Here is a 19678-nt window from a genome sequence, read left to right on the forward strand (position 1 = left end):
TACAAAATGGATATTGTAAATGGGAAGGCATAAAAACCACCACAGCCCACAGAAAACTGATGCAACAGTGCTGTAATTCATGTCGTAGTAGTTTAAATAGTCAAATGGCCAATAACGTTTGCACATTACTCTGATCGTGTAGAGAGAAGCATCTTTCACTCAGCACATTCAGCTTTCTGTGCAGGTCCGAACACATCTAAACATGCATGCTGAAGTAGATAACCAAATCTATCTTCAACACTTGAAGTCCAAAAACACACACATTTTATAAACATCTTAAAGGGATATTTCACGATTTTTGACATAGGGCCTCATTTCCTTGTTATCCAGAGTGTTGTTGATTTCTGGAGAGATACATTTTTTCAATTCATGCAGTCCTTATATTTGAAGAGTTTAGTGGTTCTAGGCTAGTGCTAGCGCATATCTATGGTAACTATAAGAACCTTATTAAATAATCGGGTAGTCCTCCAGACGTTGATGAGTAGAAGCTCTGCACACCCGAGAAGGCGACAGGTGCGTAGAAGAATAGATTACTTAACTTGAAAAAAAGGTTCCTGCACACTGTCTCACTCTTTTACGTGGCTTTTACTACAGTAACGTTTTGGTCTCTCTGACCTTCATCAAACTTTGACCTCCAGACGTTGCCATATCTGATTTAAGTTCCTTTGTGAATTCCACGTGTAGTAATGCCGGCCGCAGGCAAACGAACTGCTGTAGATCCAGTAACCTAGCAGATCACTCCGCCGCTGAGTAGCTTACAACCAGGAAGCTGATGCTGCTCAAATATAAGTTCTTTTAAATGCAAAATGGTGGTATTTTAAAAATGATTCAGTCAACACAGACATTTATATCGGTGGTCTGGTGTTATAAGTGATTTGCCTCAGGTGCACTGTGCTTGGGTCAGACTGTACCATGTACATTTGCTAGCCTAGTACTAGCCTGGCACTAGCACTAGCCAAGCACTAGCCTAGCACTAGCCTAGCACTAGCCTAGCACCACTAAACTCTTTAAACATAAGGACTGCATGAATTGAAAAAATATATCTCTCCAGAAATCAACAACACTCTGGATAACAAGGAAATGAGGCCCTATGTCAAAAATCGTGAAATATCCCTTTAAGATGTTTATAAAATGTGTGTGTTTTTGGACTTCGAGTGTTGAAGATAGATTTGGTATATTTAAAAAATATATATATATATCTCCAGAAATCAACAACACCCTGGATAACTAGGAAATGAGGCCCTGTGTCAACAATCCTGATATATCCCTTTAAGAAAAAGTGAGAGGGTCAGAAATGGTATTCGATATGAAATCAAGAGTAACAACTCAAAGCAGATGACATTTTGTGGCCAGACCAACCTCTGAAGTTACAATGTACAGCGCCTGCTTATGAAACAGTCACACTATAGAGTTTGAGATATTGAACGGTAAAAGTTGTAAATAATATTTCACTTTTTTCTTCTGTTTTGAAAGAAAACAAGAGCATCCACAACCGAATCAACAACAACAACAACAACAACAACTCACACTTCTCCATTGTTTAACAAAGGCATACTGTATATTATCACATCTCTGGAAGTTTCACACCGTTTTGCAGAAGCTGGCTGTTATTCACTGCCAGCGCCGCGGGTGGGGCCATGTGGGGACGCAACCTTTCTCCTCAACACATATGTAGAGGCAGCGCAGGAGACGCTTTAAGTGGATTGGGACTTTGAGGATTCCTTGTTTATCTTACAAACAAATTAGCGAATTAATTTCAGGTGGATAAATGCAGGCTTAGACATGGAAAAAACAACAACACTCAGGGCGATGCATTTTTAATTTTCGCTCAGTGCACCCTGAGATTACAGAGCAACAGCATCTGTCAAATGGATGTATTTATGCAGCTCAAACAGGATAAAGAGTGCACAACTGGCTGCTTTTATATCTCGAGCGCATGGCCCAAAGGTAAGACAGAAAAATGCAGTTATTGAATTAAATGATTTCATGATTATTTAATGAATATGGGGGGACAAAATTAAATAAATCCTAAAAGACAAACTATTTTCCAGGGGCACGCTGAAAGTTAGCTATGAGATAGTGCCCCCAACAGGCCACCTCAGAGGAAAAACATTGGACACACATCTGATCCAAAGGCAATAATATGATGCCTGCTTCTCAGCCCTCAATCTATTCACCAACACCAAAGTAAATTGTGACTGGGGTAGGCTCTTAGAGTTGGAGGAGGACAACTGAACTGCTATACGTGTTCAGTACATTATGGCACTACAGATTACAACTTTTGCGAAACACAACAGCATTTTATTCCCCAAATAATGCAGGTTATAAGCTATTCTTAACATGTGCTCGTTCACCAACAAAAGCTTTGAAGCCATTACAGAGCATCAACAGCAAAACACAACCCGTATACACCTTACACTTAACAATACCTGACTTTTCATTTCTACAAAGGACAGTCCGCGGTGAAACAATTTCTACTTTTTATGCGCTGCCAATCAAAGAAGTAATTACACTAACAGAACAGGAACACAGTGTTCCTATGAATGTCATTACGGCACAAATAATAGCTGTTTTATATAGCTCTGAGCAGACTCACTTCAGGGCAGAACAATGAGGAGAAATGAAACGGTGAAACTGAATAAGGAGTACACAGAGAGGACCATGAAATGAATGACAAAATCGCAGTGATCCCAAATAAAGCACCAATTTCATTCTCCATTCCTGATGGAGTGATAGTGGGATAAATATATATCTTTATATTTATCATACCATCACTTTCACCTATAGCTCTTCTTTGTACGAAGCTCCCTCAGCTGCAAATGCTGCAACCCCTCTCCCAGATTCTGTTTTTGCCTCACACAGGTCTATTTCTTGACTGTTCCACAGTTCATATGGCAACCATCTTCAAATCCCAATGCAATATTTTTTAATAGATTCAGCAGTTCTTCCTTTTTTTCCCTTCTCCTTTCTTTCTTTTTTTGAAAGTTGCTTTCTGAAAGCATTTTCCGCTGCACTGACATACATTTAGGTTTTAATTCAGTACCTCTGTGTACTAAATGTAACCCCTTGGGCTGACAGTTGTGTGTGAAATATAAAGTGAAGAGAGACACAGCAAATTGTCAGAGCTGGGACTCAAACTCATGACAAGCATTTAGATGTCAGTATTATAATGCTTACTTACTTTCAAAAGAAATAAACATGTTTTACTTTTATTTCACGAGCAGAATTTAAAGTTATAGACAGATATGTACGGACTTATTTTCATGTTGGCCCATATATTGTTTCAGTTGCTACATTCAATTCCCTCTCATGTACACTTTCTATATCCTCCTTTCAAATGTGTCCCAAATACGGCACATACTCCCACACACAATAACAGAAAACTTTTCGTCATGACGGCCTCTGTACGTTCCTCTCTCGAGAATTCTCCCGCTAATTATAAAATGCATAAAACATGTCGCGCACACCAGTGAGACAATTGGGGAGGCAAAGGAATTTCTAGTCTTGACATTTAATGTTCAGCTTGCATTATTCACAAAACCCTAGTCATATATTTACTCTCCCTATTCCTTCTGGAAGAACATACGAACGGAAGACCCATTATAGAGGCAGCGGAGGTCTCTGTACAATGGAGACTCTTTCTGTTTAAAAGAACATCTCAAGTAGAACATTGCACTCAAGAGCGGCTTATGTTTATGGATTATTTTTTTCCCTCATTGCAGGAAAAGGGGCGAGATGTTGTTCGGTTCTTGTGCAAAGAGGTTGAAGAAGAATGGGAGACAGAGATAGAGAAACGATTGAGCGCACAGGGGGCGGGGGATGGAGCTGAAAATCCAACACTTGTGACGCTAAGGATAAGAGATGTTTTTTCGACCTGGAAACAGCAGAAAGAACCAGGTGAAAAGGCTTTTTTGTGGCTCAGTCCCTTTGCCCTTCTCATCTGTTGCTTTTGCCGACATTTTAATCTGAAATACTGATTTCTGTTTTGGTTTGTGCTATGATAAAACAAACTGCTTTCTTTCCTCACATCCTCTCACACTTTGGCGCACCACCCAGCTGCTGGTGTCCGAGCTAAATGCTAAGGTCAGTGCTTTTTGACTTCCGTACTCCATCAGCTTGCCTATGGTCTATTTCTAAAAGTGGACAATTAAGGGTTTGGGCGGGCAAGCTGTGTCCTAGCTCCTCTCCACCCAGAGTCACGCTAAATGCCAACACGAGGAAGTAGCTCACCATCTCTGCTGTGCAATTACGCATGACGGAAAACCCTTATTGCAACTGACACACATATGGAAGCAGGTTGCATATAGGCTGCAGAAGACGAGCGGACTTGCGATTGCTTTTATTGTGCATACGGTACGGTGCACCTGGCCCGCGCCTTGGCAGACAGCGCAGAGCAGGTGGAGGTCCAGCGGTCCACTACTCACCTCAGAGCATTTATACCAGAGTCAGCAGCAAAAACAGGAGCAGCTGCGCACCTGCTATACCCCCATGTAAGTCAGACGGGGCCCACACTGAGAGATTGGGGGGGTGCGGGAGCGGGTGGGCAGGGGAGAGAACAGGGAGAAGATGAGATAGTGACAGAGCAGAGCAGGTGAAAGGGGTATAGTTGGGTGTTGAAGTGTACGTTGTCGTAAAATAATGCAATCAAATTGTGCCTCAGCCAGACAGAACAACTCAGTGATTTTGTGATATATTGTGGCTTCTTGCGATATTGATATGGCTCAGACCAAGTTAGCATTTAAAAAAAAAAAAAAAAATACTTTAGATAGATTGACTTTATTATCAGTGTAACTATTACTAAGTGTGGGTTTAGTGAACGTACCCATTTACAGTTTTAAAGTGTGTTGCAAATTATTATGCAAATGAAGTCATAAAGGTAAAAAAAAACTCATGGATGGTATTGTGTCTCAGGGCTCTTTGAATAATCAATCTCAGAAGCCTGGGATGACTAGTTGTCAGGTTAAGCCCAGTTAAGGGAAAAACTACTGACAAAGGACGTTCCACATTATTAAGCAGGCCAACATTTTCAAGCCATATGGGAAAGAAAAAAGATCTCTCTGCTGATGAAAAGCGTGAAATAGCTGAATGCCTTGAACTAGGTATGAAAACCTTTGATATTTTGCAACATTTTTTACACAAGATTAAGTGTAATCATCGTACTGCCCACACAGGTTTTTGCAGATAAAGGCACAATGAGGACGGTTTCTGCAAGACCAATTAAGAGAACAGCTGCTACAAAGCTGCGGTATTTGAAGCTGCTCTGGAGTCTCCCAAACATCGAGGTGTTTCATCCAAACAGCAACTCTGTGATGTTATTCAGACATCCTGCGAAGTCATCCAAGCAGAAACCAAAAACTCACAAGTTTAATGGATACAAGAATTTTGAAGCTGCTATCAAATAAGAGGTCCTATGTTAAAATGTAACTTGACCTGTTAAGATGTTTTTGACAAAAATACGACCTCCTTATGCTGCAAATTCAACAAATGACAACAAATTCTTTTGCAACTGTACATTTTAAGTTGTTTACTACATTTTTTTTTTTTTTAAATACTATTATCAATGGGAGGTTCATTTCAATCACATTCACATGATCCTCTAACAGTTAAAGACTTGAAAATGATGCTGACTGTTTCAAAACGATATGGTGTATACACATATACTGCTATTATAGTGCATGTAATCGATGTGTAATTAAAATTAAACTTGTGGTTGTGATGTTTTTATTGCAACAAATTCTGCCAGATAATTCCATTGCTGTTCCAATTAGCAGACGTGGCTTGTCTTGGCACTTCAAGCATATTGTGTAAGTACCATGACAACTGAATGGTACACTAAATCCCCCACAGTCCTCTCTCTCCCTGAACAGAACTAGCTCTGTACAATCTGTCGGCACTAAATGATCCAACCTCAGCCGCTCTGCTGTCATCGCGTTTATTTCTCAGCTTTCCTCTGAGTTTTCAGAGCAGCTTGTTGACTCCGCAAACCACAGAAGTCAAAAGTTTGTGATTTAAGAAGAAAATTTAGTACACAACTTTGAATAATTTATCAGGCACTTTTAATGACCTGCTAAGACATTTGGAAAGTTAAAAGTCTGTCCACAATCACAATTAGAAACAAGAAAACATTTGCAAAATTTTCAGAGTGAACCAAGATCAAGAACGCAGAGTCTAAAAAATAATAAGCATTTATTAGAAATGCTTTTTGAACCAAGGAATTACCAAAAAGCTACTGGATACTAGTCAGAAAAGTTGTCTAACAGGACAGGCAAATTGAAACTGCACATTTTAATTGTATATTAGAACACAAATTGACACAAAGGATGAGCAGTCTAAATTTTTTTTATACAATTTTATTTAATCACACTAAAAACAAATTACTGCTAAGATTCATGAACATAGATGAGATGTAGCTTTAAAATAAACATCAGCTCAAACAAAAAACGGAATACTTTCCACTGCAGAGATGCACCGATCCAGCTTTTTGCTACTGATACCTATTGGTTTGAGTATCTGCCGATATCCGATATTTACCGATACCAAGAGACTTTCTTGAAAGTGGCTTTCTGTATTTGACCTAGTAGTGAACCAGTGGCTGTATGAGTGGTCAGTATGGTGCATTTACTTTCCATCACAGTGGTCTCTAAGACACGCCTGGATCAATTGTTTGGAAGGTTTTCACGGCTGGCAGACCCTCTCAACAGAAAACCTACAACAAACAATTGATCCTGGAGCGTTGTAGAGACCACTGTGATGGAAAGTAAAGGCACCATGCTGACCACTCACACAGCCACTGGGGCACTACAAGGTAAAATACAAATATCAACTTTCTTTTTCCACATAAAAAGTTGCATAATGCAACTTTAAGTGATCTAATCATTACAAATATGCTAGATAAGTTATTTCTTAAACTAAAATACAAACACTTGGCTTCAGCAGTGGTAATTTTATTTTATTTGCGAAGGTTAAAACTAACTCAGCGGTTGAATTCCTCAGGTTCTTATATTCACTCAGATTTAGGTGGTAAAAGTTGTGTTTTTGGTGCCAAAACTAGCATCGGTTCAGTATTGGATATTTGAAACCGTTTTTTCCCCAGTATCTGCTTCGATATCCAATACCCGTATTGGATCGGTGCATCCCTACACACAAACACACACGCTTCCATTGTACTCCTTATAAGTCTGCCAGACTTGGCTGGTAGACCTAACAGCCCCGGACAATAACTGAGAGTGACCAAAGAGAAAAAGACAGGAAGAGAGAAAACTCTGGCCTAACTCCAGACAAGCAGACAAACAACCATATGGTCAATTAAGAGGCATCAATTCCACTGTTAACGCCTCTGCCAGCCCAAATTAAGGAACAACAGCCTGTAAGTAGCACGCTCCAGTGGAAGTTATAATAACATACCACATGACCAATAAATGCTTCAATCATGTATAAAGTCACTCTGCATCTTCAGGATAAGCTTGTCTGCGCTTGCGTCAGCTTTATTTCTATTGGTCTCATTTGTATCACATAAAACACAACATTATGAGATTGTTGCTTGTTAAACTCTGGCACAGTGAGTCCAGACCGCCAGCATTTTGAGAACTATGATTACACACACACGAAAAATACTCTAAAAATGTGGACAAAAACTGTACCTTACACACCTTTACAGTAAGCCCTCCTCCCCCAAACCCCTATTAAGTCATTATGATGTGCAGCAGTGGCATTTGTAAAGGTTCATTTTGGAGAGCAACTGAGAGGTTCTTCTGCTCCTGGTCTTTTGATGAGAAAGAAAATCAACACACCCCAGCTGTAGCGGATAGGGATTTTGATTGTTGTTTGTATGATATCTTCCTTGTTGCAACATTTCACATCTGTGTTTGAAATGAATTCTAATTATGCATTGTGAAAAAAAAAAAAAAAAAAAGAAAGAATGTAAAATAGATTTGGCCAGCACATTTTCATGACACAAATGATGTAAAATGCCAGATCAGACACAGTGTTGGTCTTCCAGAACATGCTGTTTATATTTTGTAACCAAAGCAAAAAGCATGTGTCCATTTTGAAGCAGTGGACTCACTGTGCCTGCCTCATCATTTCCCCATCAAAAAGTTTCTTGACATATTCTGGAGTCAACTTTCAATAATTTATGAAAACTGAAGTGAACTGCAGTGTGTATAAAAATGTAATCCGTCGGGGGTAACTGATTACCTGTCCGTGGCTGCATTGGAAATCTTTTTCAGATTTGGATGGATTGCTTGTAATATAATTGGGTTGGAGATGTATTGGTGATGGCACATTTATAAAGTGGTTGAAGATAAATTGTTTCAAAGCACATGAAAAAATATTATTTCATCTTAGACAATAGAAATTATATAAACATTTGTTCATCTGTGGCACAGTAGCACAGCGGTTAGGGCTCTCGCTTCACAGCAGGAAGGTCCCAGGTTTGGTTCCCACTTGAATGGGGAGTGTCTTTGTGCCACTCCAAAGCCTGGCTAAACTGTGAAGGCTTAAATATTTCACTATACAAATGCTACTACTTCCTGGTGATCATTATTTTGTAAGTGATGAGTGAGTGAACCAGTGCGGCAGTGCCGTCTCAGGGCCTCTGTTCTTCAATCTGTTTGAACATTGACATCTTGTGGACATGTAGCGGCATGTTGGCGCAGCGGTTAGCGCTCACAGCAAGAAGGTCCCAGGTTCGATTCTCACCTGGACGGGGCCTTTCTGTGTGGAGTTTGCATGTTCTCCCCGTGTCTGCGTCAAATAAAATGTATAAAGGTCAAATAAACTAATGCAAACAAGCTTGTAGTCGTGGTTTGATTACTTGCACAAACAACTTGATATGGATGTTTGAAAGATCAGCCGTCTAAATGGTTGAGAACATAGCCAATGACACTTAAAGGGACTATATGCAAGTTATCATTTTTATACTCACTACTGCCACCTCAGGTCTTACACGTAACTGCAGTTTCTATATTAAGCTCATGCATGATGGCACTTGGGACCCGCATTAAGAACTTTTTGAGTGAGGATTTTAACGGCAGTTGTGGTGAATAGGTCTGGGCTCATATAAAAATATATATATTTTATATATATATTTATATTTTTTTAACATTTATAAACTCCATCTAGTCCCTTTAAAGCTGTAGCAAAGTTTGGATGAAACCAAAATCTCATTTGGGCCTATAACTGATTTGGGTAACTATGACATCAGGCTGACAATAACCATGTGTGTTCTAAAAAAAAAAAAAAAATCATCATTCCTTTCTCTTTCGAAATGAACCAAGGCAATGATCTGTCCTTTGCCTGTAGACTTTATTGTCCCCTTGTAGGAAAAGTTGTTAATTTCCTTCCTTCAACCAGTGCCTCAGGGCAACCTGTAAGGAGCAGTGTGCGATGGAGAGAATATGCAAACAGAAAGACACCATCTGGACTGCGAATCAAACCTTGCTGTGGGGTGAAAGTGCTTTTCGATGCAACTTCCATTTATCTAAGCGTAGGGCTGTCACAATAATTACAATATAAACTTACTGTTCAGCAAAAAACAGTGAAGCGATACATTTTTGGCTTCAATATGTATGGTCTGTGACCTTTTTCCTTTAATTTTTCCATGTACAACATCGATTGTTAACCAAAGCAAATTGCATTATATTTCATGTTTATTGCAGTTATTTTTGCTTTAGAGTTAAACATATCTAATATCTTTAGACTCAATAATATTGCTTATCGTGATATTTTCCAGCCTCAATATATCAAACCTCAAAATGCGCTATCGTGGCGTGAGGCCAGCATAAAGACTCGAGTATTGCTTCTTGAGGCTTAAATATTGAACTTCATGCACATTTCTTTTCACTACACCAGCTCCCTGCTTCTCCGCACCACATATAGACGCATGCTGCAGCATCTCCTTTATTGGTTGGTAGTTTAATCCCCTTTCAAATAGGTCCACACAGACTCAAATCGTGTTGTTATTCCTCCGGCAGCGGCAGAAAGCATTTGGGTAATTGAGTGGGCCGAAGGGGGATACCACAGTCAAATTAAATGAAACATATTGCAATATAGGCATACCTTAGGCGGTGTTTGGAATATACATGAGTTCACTTAAGCCAATTTACCAACAATCTTAGTCTCCCCAAGTTAGTAATGTAGCCGAGTGGTCACTTTATAAACTCCTGTGCAAAAAAAGCTTACACTCAGGTCCTGGGGGAAATTCAGTCGAGGCAGAAAATGAGGCCAAAAAAGAGTAGCGAGAAGCATATAAGCCTGCAAAATGTGTTGTAGTCAGGAAGTGCACATAAATGTTTAATTTCTATGAATTTTAATGCAATGGGGCAAGATATTTTTATATAAACAAAGCAGCATATTTAATTTAAAAGGCCAAAAGCTCAGATATAATTTAGGCTGTTTCCATATTCAGTTATTTTGATATATTGTTGTCGAGAGGCTGCACCGTTTCAGGGAGTATTTTCAGCACTGTTTTTTTGCTTTAGAGCAACAGTGTTTCTGGTGTAGACACTTGTTGCTTTCCTCTTGGGAAAACCAGGAGGAAAACTGTTGTGTCTGAAATCACTAAAGTCTACAGAGGTAGGTGTGACTTCGGTTAATGTAAGAGTGGCAGTAAAGTCCAATAGACACGTTAGGGTCTTACTGTGCACAAAAACAAACTACTACATTGGTTGACGGAATAATGAGAACAATGTCTTTTCCTTTTACCTTACTATGATTTACCCGCACTTCAGAATGACACAAACATAACAAAATGTCTACAGTTCAAACCCCGCTCCCACACATATCAAATAATGCAAGTCATTGTGTCCATGGGCTAAGGCCTGCACACAATGGTTGACAATTTAATTAAATGTGACCCCCTTCCAACAAAGCAGCCCCACATGCGGACTTGAGGATTGCTGCAGCGTACAGTACATAGGTGCATTAGTACTTAGTTAACAAGCCCCTTGCAGTCAAACCATGCACAGCTGAGTCAAATCTTTATATAGACAAGCAGTTGGAAGATAATTGAGCAAGAGCTGTGCCCCATGTGGCCCATCAGATGTTTACCAGTCTGGCCATGTTTCTAATGGGCCAGCCAGTCATTTAGCACTGGTCTAAATGCGGCTGTCATGAATATTCACCACTACACCGAAACAAAGAGACATTGGGCGTAAACAGTAACTGCATGAGCATCACTGGCAGACAAACTTTGAACCAGAGCGTGACTGCATAACGTGAGAGGATTGAACTCATCGAACAAAATAAAGACTCTTTTTTTATTATTTTGTATTATTCAAAGCCCTTGGCAGTCAGTACCCACATTATACATAGCCGACCTCGCACAAGAGGTAAATCCATCAGCTTGATGGTGGCCTTGTCCTAACTTCGCTCGAGAGAGAGGAGTCCCTGCTCCTGACAGGTAGTCCCACTGAAACTGAAATGCAGAGGACAAATAAAGTAGCTACATGATATACTGTAAAGAGGGGGTATTGTGCTTGTAGGTATTTGATAATAATCTCAAATACATCTTTATCACTATCTAACACTTTAGTTAGAAAATGAGACAGTATGTTGATATTCAGCAGTTTGACGTAAGCCCCGCCCCCTCCTGAGCAGCTGTTTCAATAAAGGGGCTCGTGTAGCTAGTAAACTATAGTTTTTTTTTACTTCACAATGACAGACTTAAATGTAGCAAGAGACCGAAAGGCAAGGGAAGTTGGAGATGATTCAAAGACGACTGAAAGACACATGGGTGGGTCGAAACACAGCTCTGGGTATGCTTTTGATGAGATACTGTAACATAGTAAAAAGTGGACTAAGGGTTCCTAAACCTTTGAAACCGGGGAACCACTTATCAAACAGAAAGAAATCCCACGGTCCCCTGAACGTCCTCTGATTCCAGTGTGTCGATACGATTTTCAGTAACTTCAATCCCCGGACCCCAGCCTGAGAACCACTGCCTTAACCTGTCCTCTGTCCTTGAAATGATTTTTTTTAAACATTTTTTATCCGATTTCACATCCAGTGGCACTTGGAAAGTTGTTAAATGGATTTTTGGAGACTCTTCAGGATCCTCTCATGGATGCACTCACTTCTCGTTTCAAAATATTATTGCCACTAATGTCATTTGCAGAGCTACAGATAAAGTAATTTGTGGTCACTACGGAGCGCTGCCTAGCATTTAAATGATTCGTTTAACCAACTCTGTTATATCAACAGTGCTCGAGATACCGCTAAATTGACAACAAAAACTCATGAGTAGAATTAGTCATTGCAAAAGTCCCAAGTTTTTTCGATGGAAATCCACACATAAACAACTATAATTGAGGCCATTCAATGTCGCGTAAGATGATTTTCGATAATTATAGCATGTTCAAGGACTGCGAGAGATATTACTTTCTTTGTTGCATGTATGTACAAGTGCTGTTTATCTTATCCTTCTGGTGGTCATTAGCCATAATTATGTGCAATTTCAATGCTTTGTTAGGGCTCTCTGTCACCGTTTCAGCCAAAGGAAATGGTTGCCAAGGTACTATTCGCAACCACTATTCACGACAAGCCATTAGTAAAATTAGGACCTTCATTGGATTCACTCGTTACCATGTCCAAAAAGAGATTTTTTACATAAAGCAGCTGGTCTCTAAGTAAGTTGGCATGTGCGGGCAAGAGCCGCACTGCCAGTTAGGGACATACGCAAGCTAATGGTGCTAGTCGGAGTCAAGTGATAGAAATGATGAGGATTTTGCAATGCCAACTTCGCGACGCCGAAGCGCAGATGGACTTATTCAGATTCAAAGCCACAGACAGTCACGAGTGGTCTGCAACCTTGACTAAATTCGAATGGAAAGCGGCCATTTCAGAGCGCTTTGACCAAACCTAGGACAAACCTGCGCAGTGCAGTGAATATTAATGACACGATGAGCGAGGTTCAAATCAGGCACGGCATAAACTCAGTCAGTTAGTGCTCAAGGGAAATGCGGAATACTAGAAGTTCATTATAATTTAGTTCAATACTATTATTTTCGTTATCTACATTATCACTACTTTTTTAAAAACCTGTTACAATGGTGCATGCCTAGCCTTACGAAAAGTTAACGTAAATCTGCCATGAAGCCTACAGTATTATTTATTTCATGAAGAAAAAACCAAATGATGGATGTTTTCATTGTTTACTTAACTACTGCTAATACCAGGCATTTTCGTTTCATTATTAATACCGCAAAACCATAACCCTATATAATGTTATTTCACTCATGACCTATCCTCCAAATCCTCTATGTATTCTGTATTTGAATAGCTCTATTTGCACCACAGATCCTTTGCTTGCTGTTCTCGTATTACTTTTTGACCTTTACCGCTCCCTGTACTTATTAATCACTGGCCGAACGGTGCATAATGTGCTGCTATTTACTTTGGCGCGGGGTCACTTTTGGCTCGATGAGGGCTGTGACATCTCTTTTAAGGCCATTTCACAGGGTAAGTTATGGTCGGTGCAAGTCGTGCATCTTGCAAGGGGCAGGCAGGTGGAACTTGTGCTCATACTGTCATATTAATGTTTCTTTTGCCATCCACCCCCTCACACACACATGCGTGCACACAAAGGAAAAGTTTCTTCACTATGAGAGGATTGAACAGCACAGAATTACAGAATAGAGTTTGAATGAGACTTAACTTTGTCCCTAAAGGATTCTCTTCAATGAATCAGTGATTCCCACATTAGGGTCCACTGTAGGGGTTGCCTCAGTGATATCATACTTCTTTGCACCTCTTTCAATACAGCGTTTGGAACTGAACAAGTAAACAAGTTCAGGTCTGGGCACTAAGTCATTGTGAGACAGAAGAACTCTCTTGAAAGGTGTACTTTACATGAACACTTTGCACACACATTCGCTGTAGCATTGTTTCAATAAGCTTCTGCAATGACAACAGATCCAGTGTTGCGTTCATTGTTCACCATGATGATGGGAGAGTGTGACCACAGGGCAAAGCCTTTAACCAGCACATCCCAAAGATTCACAATTGGGGTTCAGATCTGGTCTCTGTGGTGGCCAATCATGCGTGAAATGTATGTTATGAACCAAAACTTTCACAATGTGAGCCCGGTGAATCCTGGCATTGTCATCTTGGAATATTCCCGTGCCATCAGGGAAGAACCTGGTCATTCAGGATGTTGTAGTCAGCTGATCTCATTCTTTGGGCTGGACCTAGACTCATGGTAACCCCAGAAAAGCACTGGTCTTGTTTTTTTCCCATGCACGGTAAAATTCACTTCAATACATCCTATTGTTTGAATTTCCTTTGTGTTGCAAGTATAAAAAAAGAAGGGAGATCATGGTGCAAAAGGAAGTGTTTGAAATCAAGATCAAAGGACTGCAAGTTAACCAATGTTAGCTCCACATAACAGGGTTGACAGGCGCATTCACATAAACAATAGCTCTTCTGTCATATTTCGTTCTTTCTAAGTCAATACTCCACTGATCCAATGTCCAATTACACATATTAAAATGTGATCTGAACGCTCCACTGTAAGTTCCAACAGGACGGAAGGTACATGTAAAAAGGTATTCACACAATGTCAGGAGGGCCATTTCTATTAAGTGTGCCCCCAAAGAGAACAAGAAATCCTAACCCAATGTAATGCATAAAACTTACATTTAGCTGAATGCACACAGGCACACAGATTCTCCTCAGGAACATCCCATGCTCAAGAAAATATAAATTAATGTCAATTATTACTCAAATATAGCTGTAGCAACAGGCATAATAAACAAAGGTGACCATAATAGGTTCAGCTATCTAACAGACCCACAGTTCGGTGCATCATAAAATTGTCAATGCTTGCTAATTTTTCAATGCGGTTTGATAACAGAATATGCCCTGACGCTCACAATACGAAACAAAATAGAAAACAAAATCTGGGTGCTTTAAAGCTACAAAAAAAAATGAGCAAAAATGCAGCGCAGTGTAGGCCAGGTGCTTGTTAAGTATTATGCTTTTCGTTTTGCTTTCCACAGAAGAAAAGCAAAGACAGAACACGCTCAGAGCAGGGCATTTGATTTGAGGCTTGTATTTGGGCTTTCCCCGGACAGTGCTATTCTTTGACTTTTTTTGGAAACTCTACTCAGGCGCTGCCACGGGTAGCTGCTTGTTGCTGTCGGTCCGAGTTTGATCGGAGCAGCAGCAACTGATGTATTTCCCATGCAAATTATGAAGTATTCTGATTCTGACATAACAAAGCTTTTGAGAGTCGGATGATGACCAGGATCTTACGCATTTGTCTGTGCCTCTGACAACGCACTGGATCTACCGCAGCCTGCTCAAGTGTCTGCAGCCTTCAGTTTGGCGGTAAGTAATGATGACACACACCATACACATACATGACATGCACCGCAGAGCTTATCAATAAAAAACACAAAACAACTTTAAAAACTTTGCCTTAAAAATAGACACCAACAACAAACTCAATACACAATCACTTGCAGAGAGATTTCTTCTCCGTTTCCTTGTGCTAAAATGTGTATTTTGGCAGTTTTACAATGGCTAATCCAAAATATAACTACAGATGGCATACTGCTGACCATGTTTAATCATCCTGCTTGTGCAATATTGGGATAGATCTGAGCAGTGACTCAAATCAACGTCCATCCAAAGTTGCGGATTCAATACAATAACAGGGAAAGCCGAACTGCACAGAGGCCGACCGTCAACACAGGTAATCGTCACATTCTGCTCTCGTTACGCCGGTGTTTGGAGAAAAAGACGGTGGATGCGCAGTATTCCTGCTGTCACATTTCCAGTTTCAGTTTCACTTTGATGAAAAATAGCACTTACAGGTGTTACTGGTCAAACCTGCTGTGGTTTGAAAGAGGCTTTTAAAAAATATTTGCACATAAATTGTCTCTCACATATTTACTATGAATATTCAAATATGCCAAAAAAATAAAATAATACTATTTCTTGTGTTGCTACTTTTCTTTCGCATTAAATTCAGTCATATTTCTGACTGTGAAGAAATGTCCTTTTTTATTCATTTTCACAATACTTTTTATATTGCATTTTTTATAGATACAGATCTGTTTGTTCTTTAATAACCTCTATTGCGGAGGTCTTTTGATAAATAGTGGAGCATCTGCTGCATAATTCAAAGGTCTCTCTTTTTTTTTTTTTCATTCCTGGAACAAAATGAAAAATGTAATCCCGTCCCCTGGGTGCCACACGGGCTCATTATTCATTGCCACTGTGTCATGTGGGACCCCAGTTTGAGGTGGGGCTGTGAAATATGGTAGGTCCCAGCCTGGAGTTTAAGAGAGGCTCGGCTGAACATTCGACGCGGGTGGCCCAAATGTTCCCGTGTTATTTCTGTGCAGGGTTGTGCCACTCACCGCACGATTTATGCTCCGTGTTACAGTGTTTTATATGACTGAGTTTGAACTAAAGCTGACAAACACTGCATCCTCAAGGGGAAAGTGACATTTCCTCTGTATTATGGATGAGAGTGCCTTTGCAACTAACTGTACTGAATGTGCAACAAAAGGACACTATAGATGGAAAAAGTGTGTGCTAGTTCAACAAATTCACACTCAAATTGTTTCCCAAAGCCTAAGTCAAAACACACAGTGAAATAGAGCTGCAAAATGTATCATCATTATCTTAATCCAAATAATAGGTGATAATATTATGTCTTGTTTTGACACTTTCATGAGCAAAACACTGCAATATGCAATATCATTATAGCAATATACAGGACAGCAATCAAAATATTGCCGTTTCAGGCCTTATTATGCTGCTCTACAGTAATGCCACTTTTAAACTGGATCATAAAATGTGAATATATTGCATTCAACTCATGCAGAGTTGCCCTGTCAGATTAAACATGGGGTACACACTGGCTGCAGCGACTTTGATTTGTTTAAAGCCACATTATGCTTTGTGACATACTTCGCAGGGGTATGGCTTTCATTCTTCACTTATGACATATTCGACAATGACCCTAAGTATATTATGCCAGAAGAACACAACCACAGAATATTATGGTGGAAGGAAACAATCGGACAAACTTTAGATGATCTGAAAAATGAATGTCACTTTATTACCTTACATTATAGTCTTGATAAGTCTTGATTCTTTGAACAAACATAAATCAGCAAATTCCTGTATTTCAACGCAGCCTATAGTGTAACTTTTACTCTTAGTAGGAGCAACTCCAAGCCCTAGCGCATTAAAAGAGCAGGATAGACTCCCATCGCCAATGGCGATGTTCTGTAGAACAACCCTTTTCCTCCAACCAGACTCCGCGAGGGGAAGGGAGAGTGGTGGTGGGTGAACACGTGCTTTTGTTTGAGTCGTGTTAACGCAATTACGGCCGAGCGTGTGCCGACCCGCGCCATAAAAGGACCGGCACCGAACATAGACAGTGTTTAACTCAAGTACTTAGTTTGAGGGATGAAGCTTATAAAAGCCCGTAATGCTAAAGGAGGAACAAGACGCAGCTCGATGTAAATAAGGAAAATAATGTGAGGCTTCTATAGGAGAGGAAAGTGCTGCTTGTAATAAAGCACGCCTCAGTCGACCTCTTTTTTTGATATATAGCCTGAGCGACGCCCTCTCGCCAGTGCCGCAGTCAAATAGGCAACAGCAAGATGATGCCTGTCTAACCATGCGTTTGTAGCAGGGCTACCTTTGTGCCAGGCACAAGATCTTGAATTAAGAATATTTATCTACATCTCACTTTGCCTCTGTCGTGTTAGTTTCGTTACTGTTGCTGCTACAGCACAACTTCAGATGCACCACTATCATATTCGTACTTTTATTAATATTTCATGCCTCAGTCTTGATGTTCTTCTGTTATTCTCATGTGCAATAGAGCCAGTCTCTTCATGCAGCTTCTATATCTCTGTGGGTGTGAGTAGAGCTGCCTTCTCTGTGGCACCGATGCTTCATTCGGACCAATTGTATGCCGTGGTCTCAATCACGCGCCGACATGTGTTGTGCCATTTAGCTCTTTCGCTCAGTCATAATGAAGTCTGCTGGTCTTTGGCCGTACACATTATATTACCACCCAGGACTGTTTTTGAAGAAAATAATCTGCTCAATTTCTCAGGGGAGCCCATGCCTCGTTTTGAACCTTATTATAAGCGTGCAAATTGAATCTCGTCAGCCACTAGCAGAGGAATTCAAATTTGTGAGATTAGCTTTGTGTGAATCAATGAGAGCAGAACTCAGGGCTTTTAAAGTCTGGATTAGTCTGAGTAAGACTCACCACTGCAACCTCGCAGCACATAAGAGCAGCAGCGAGCTATATGTCTGTTGTTCAAAGAGACGACCCGCTGTACATCAACACAAAGACGGCATGATAGAAGTCTTACTCCTGGCTCAGTCTCATCACCTGCCTGCATTAGCAGACGCATTAGCAGCGGCACTATAGAGATGTGCCGTGCTTTTCATGTGGAACAGATGCACTGCAGTCTCCAGGGCCTTCACGGGACATGCACCGCACACACTGACCCACAGGGAGTAGCTCGCCCACCACATCACAGGCATTCACAGCCGTCTCTTAATGATCGCTTCCCCTGGGCTTCCTATAGAAAGCTATTTAGTTAGCAGCAGCCCTCCACGCTAAAGCCCGAGCAGATCTGGTAATTGCTTCACTGAGCCACAGCAGCGACGGCAAATTTCTCTGAACTGAATGAAAAGGAAAGAGAAATATGTGATGCATTTGTGATGTATTTTTAACCCCTGCTGAAATTACCAGGCTTCATGAAGTGCTAATTGGGTTAATTTCCGCGGCGTGTCTTCTCATTGCAGCGCTAGCCCATTGTCTTCTCCGAGCTCCATTTATCACCCACTTCATTATCTCCATGCACAGACAACCTTTAAGCCTGGCCACGGAGTATGCACACCATTATCTTTTACACAGTCTGCTCCTTAAGGAAAATCATCACAAAGGCTTTTAGGAGCACAAGTCCAATCTCCGGGCAAGGTGATGATGATCATTCAGGGCAAAACAAGTCGGATGTAGAATTCAACAAAAAGAGACAAAACAAGTATGCGAGATGCTTCAAAACTACTTGGTCTTGCTGATGTACTTACTGCGCCTTGATTTACAATAAGCATCGGGCAACAAGCAGCATATACAGCTAATAGACTGATGCATGGTAGAAAGTACAGAAAATCATTACACAGAGGGAAAAAAAGAAGCAATATTATGTTTGCGGAGATGAAGCTGCAATTCAGCTGTTTCTTTGCTGTAAATCAATGATGATCATTAACTAATGCATTCCAGTTTTCCTGGTATAGAATTAATAATAGTGAATCCTAGAAGTATGGCAAGCAGCAAATACTGTAAGACGGTATTGAACAGGAGCTTAAACCAAAGTAATAACTTTTACAACAACAATAACGACACACATATGGAATAGAAAAACACAGACAAAGGCCTAATACCATTTACTGTTTTACTCCTTCCCTATCACCAGACCTCGCCTTTCCCTTTACACATGGAAATAGAGCTGAAAAGATTACACAAAGAAATTGGAAATATCTCCAAATTAAATACAAGTATAAAAATCAAGCCTCGACATGCCTCTTTAAAGGGACTATATGGAGTTTAAAAATGTTAAAATTATGTATTTTCCCTCCTCCTACATGTTCCAGCCATGTCCTAATGTGTAGAATCAGCTCAAACCTATTTGCCACA

The 19678-nt window shown here is 40.3% G+C and overlaps 1 protein-coding gene across 2 annotated transcripts in view; it reads right to left on the reverse strand.

Moving 5' to 3' along the window:
* brinp2 (bone morphogenetic protein/retinoic acid inducible neural-specific 2) overlaps positions 1–19678 on the reverse strand; it is a 170942-nt gene that overhangs the window by 91681 nt on the left and 59583 nt on the right. The gene's annotated exons all lie outside the window — the stretch shown is intronic.

Source organism: Gobius niger, assembly GCF_951799975.1.
Source record: "Gobius niger genome assembly, chromosome: 13".
Taxonomy (NCBI): Eukaryota; Metazoa; Chordata; class Actinopteri; order Gobiiformes; family Gobiidae; genus Gobius; species Gobius niger.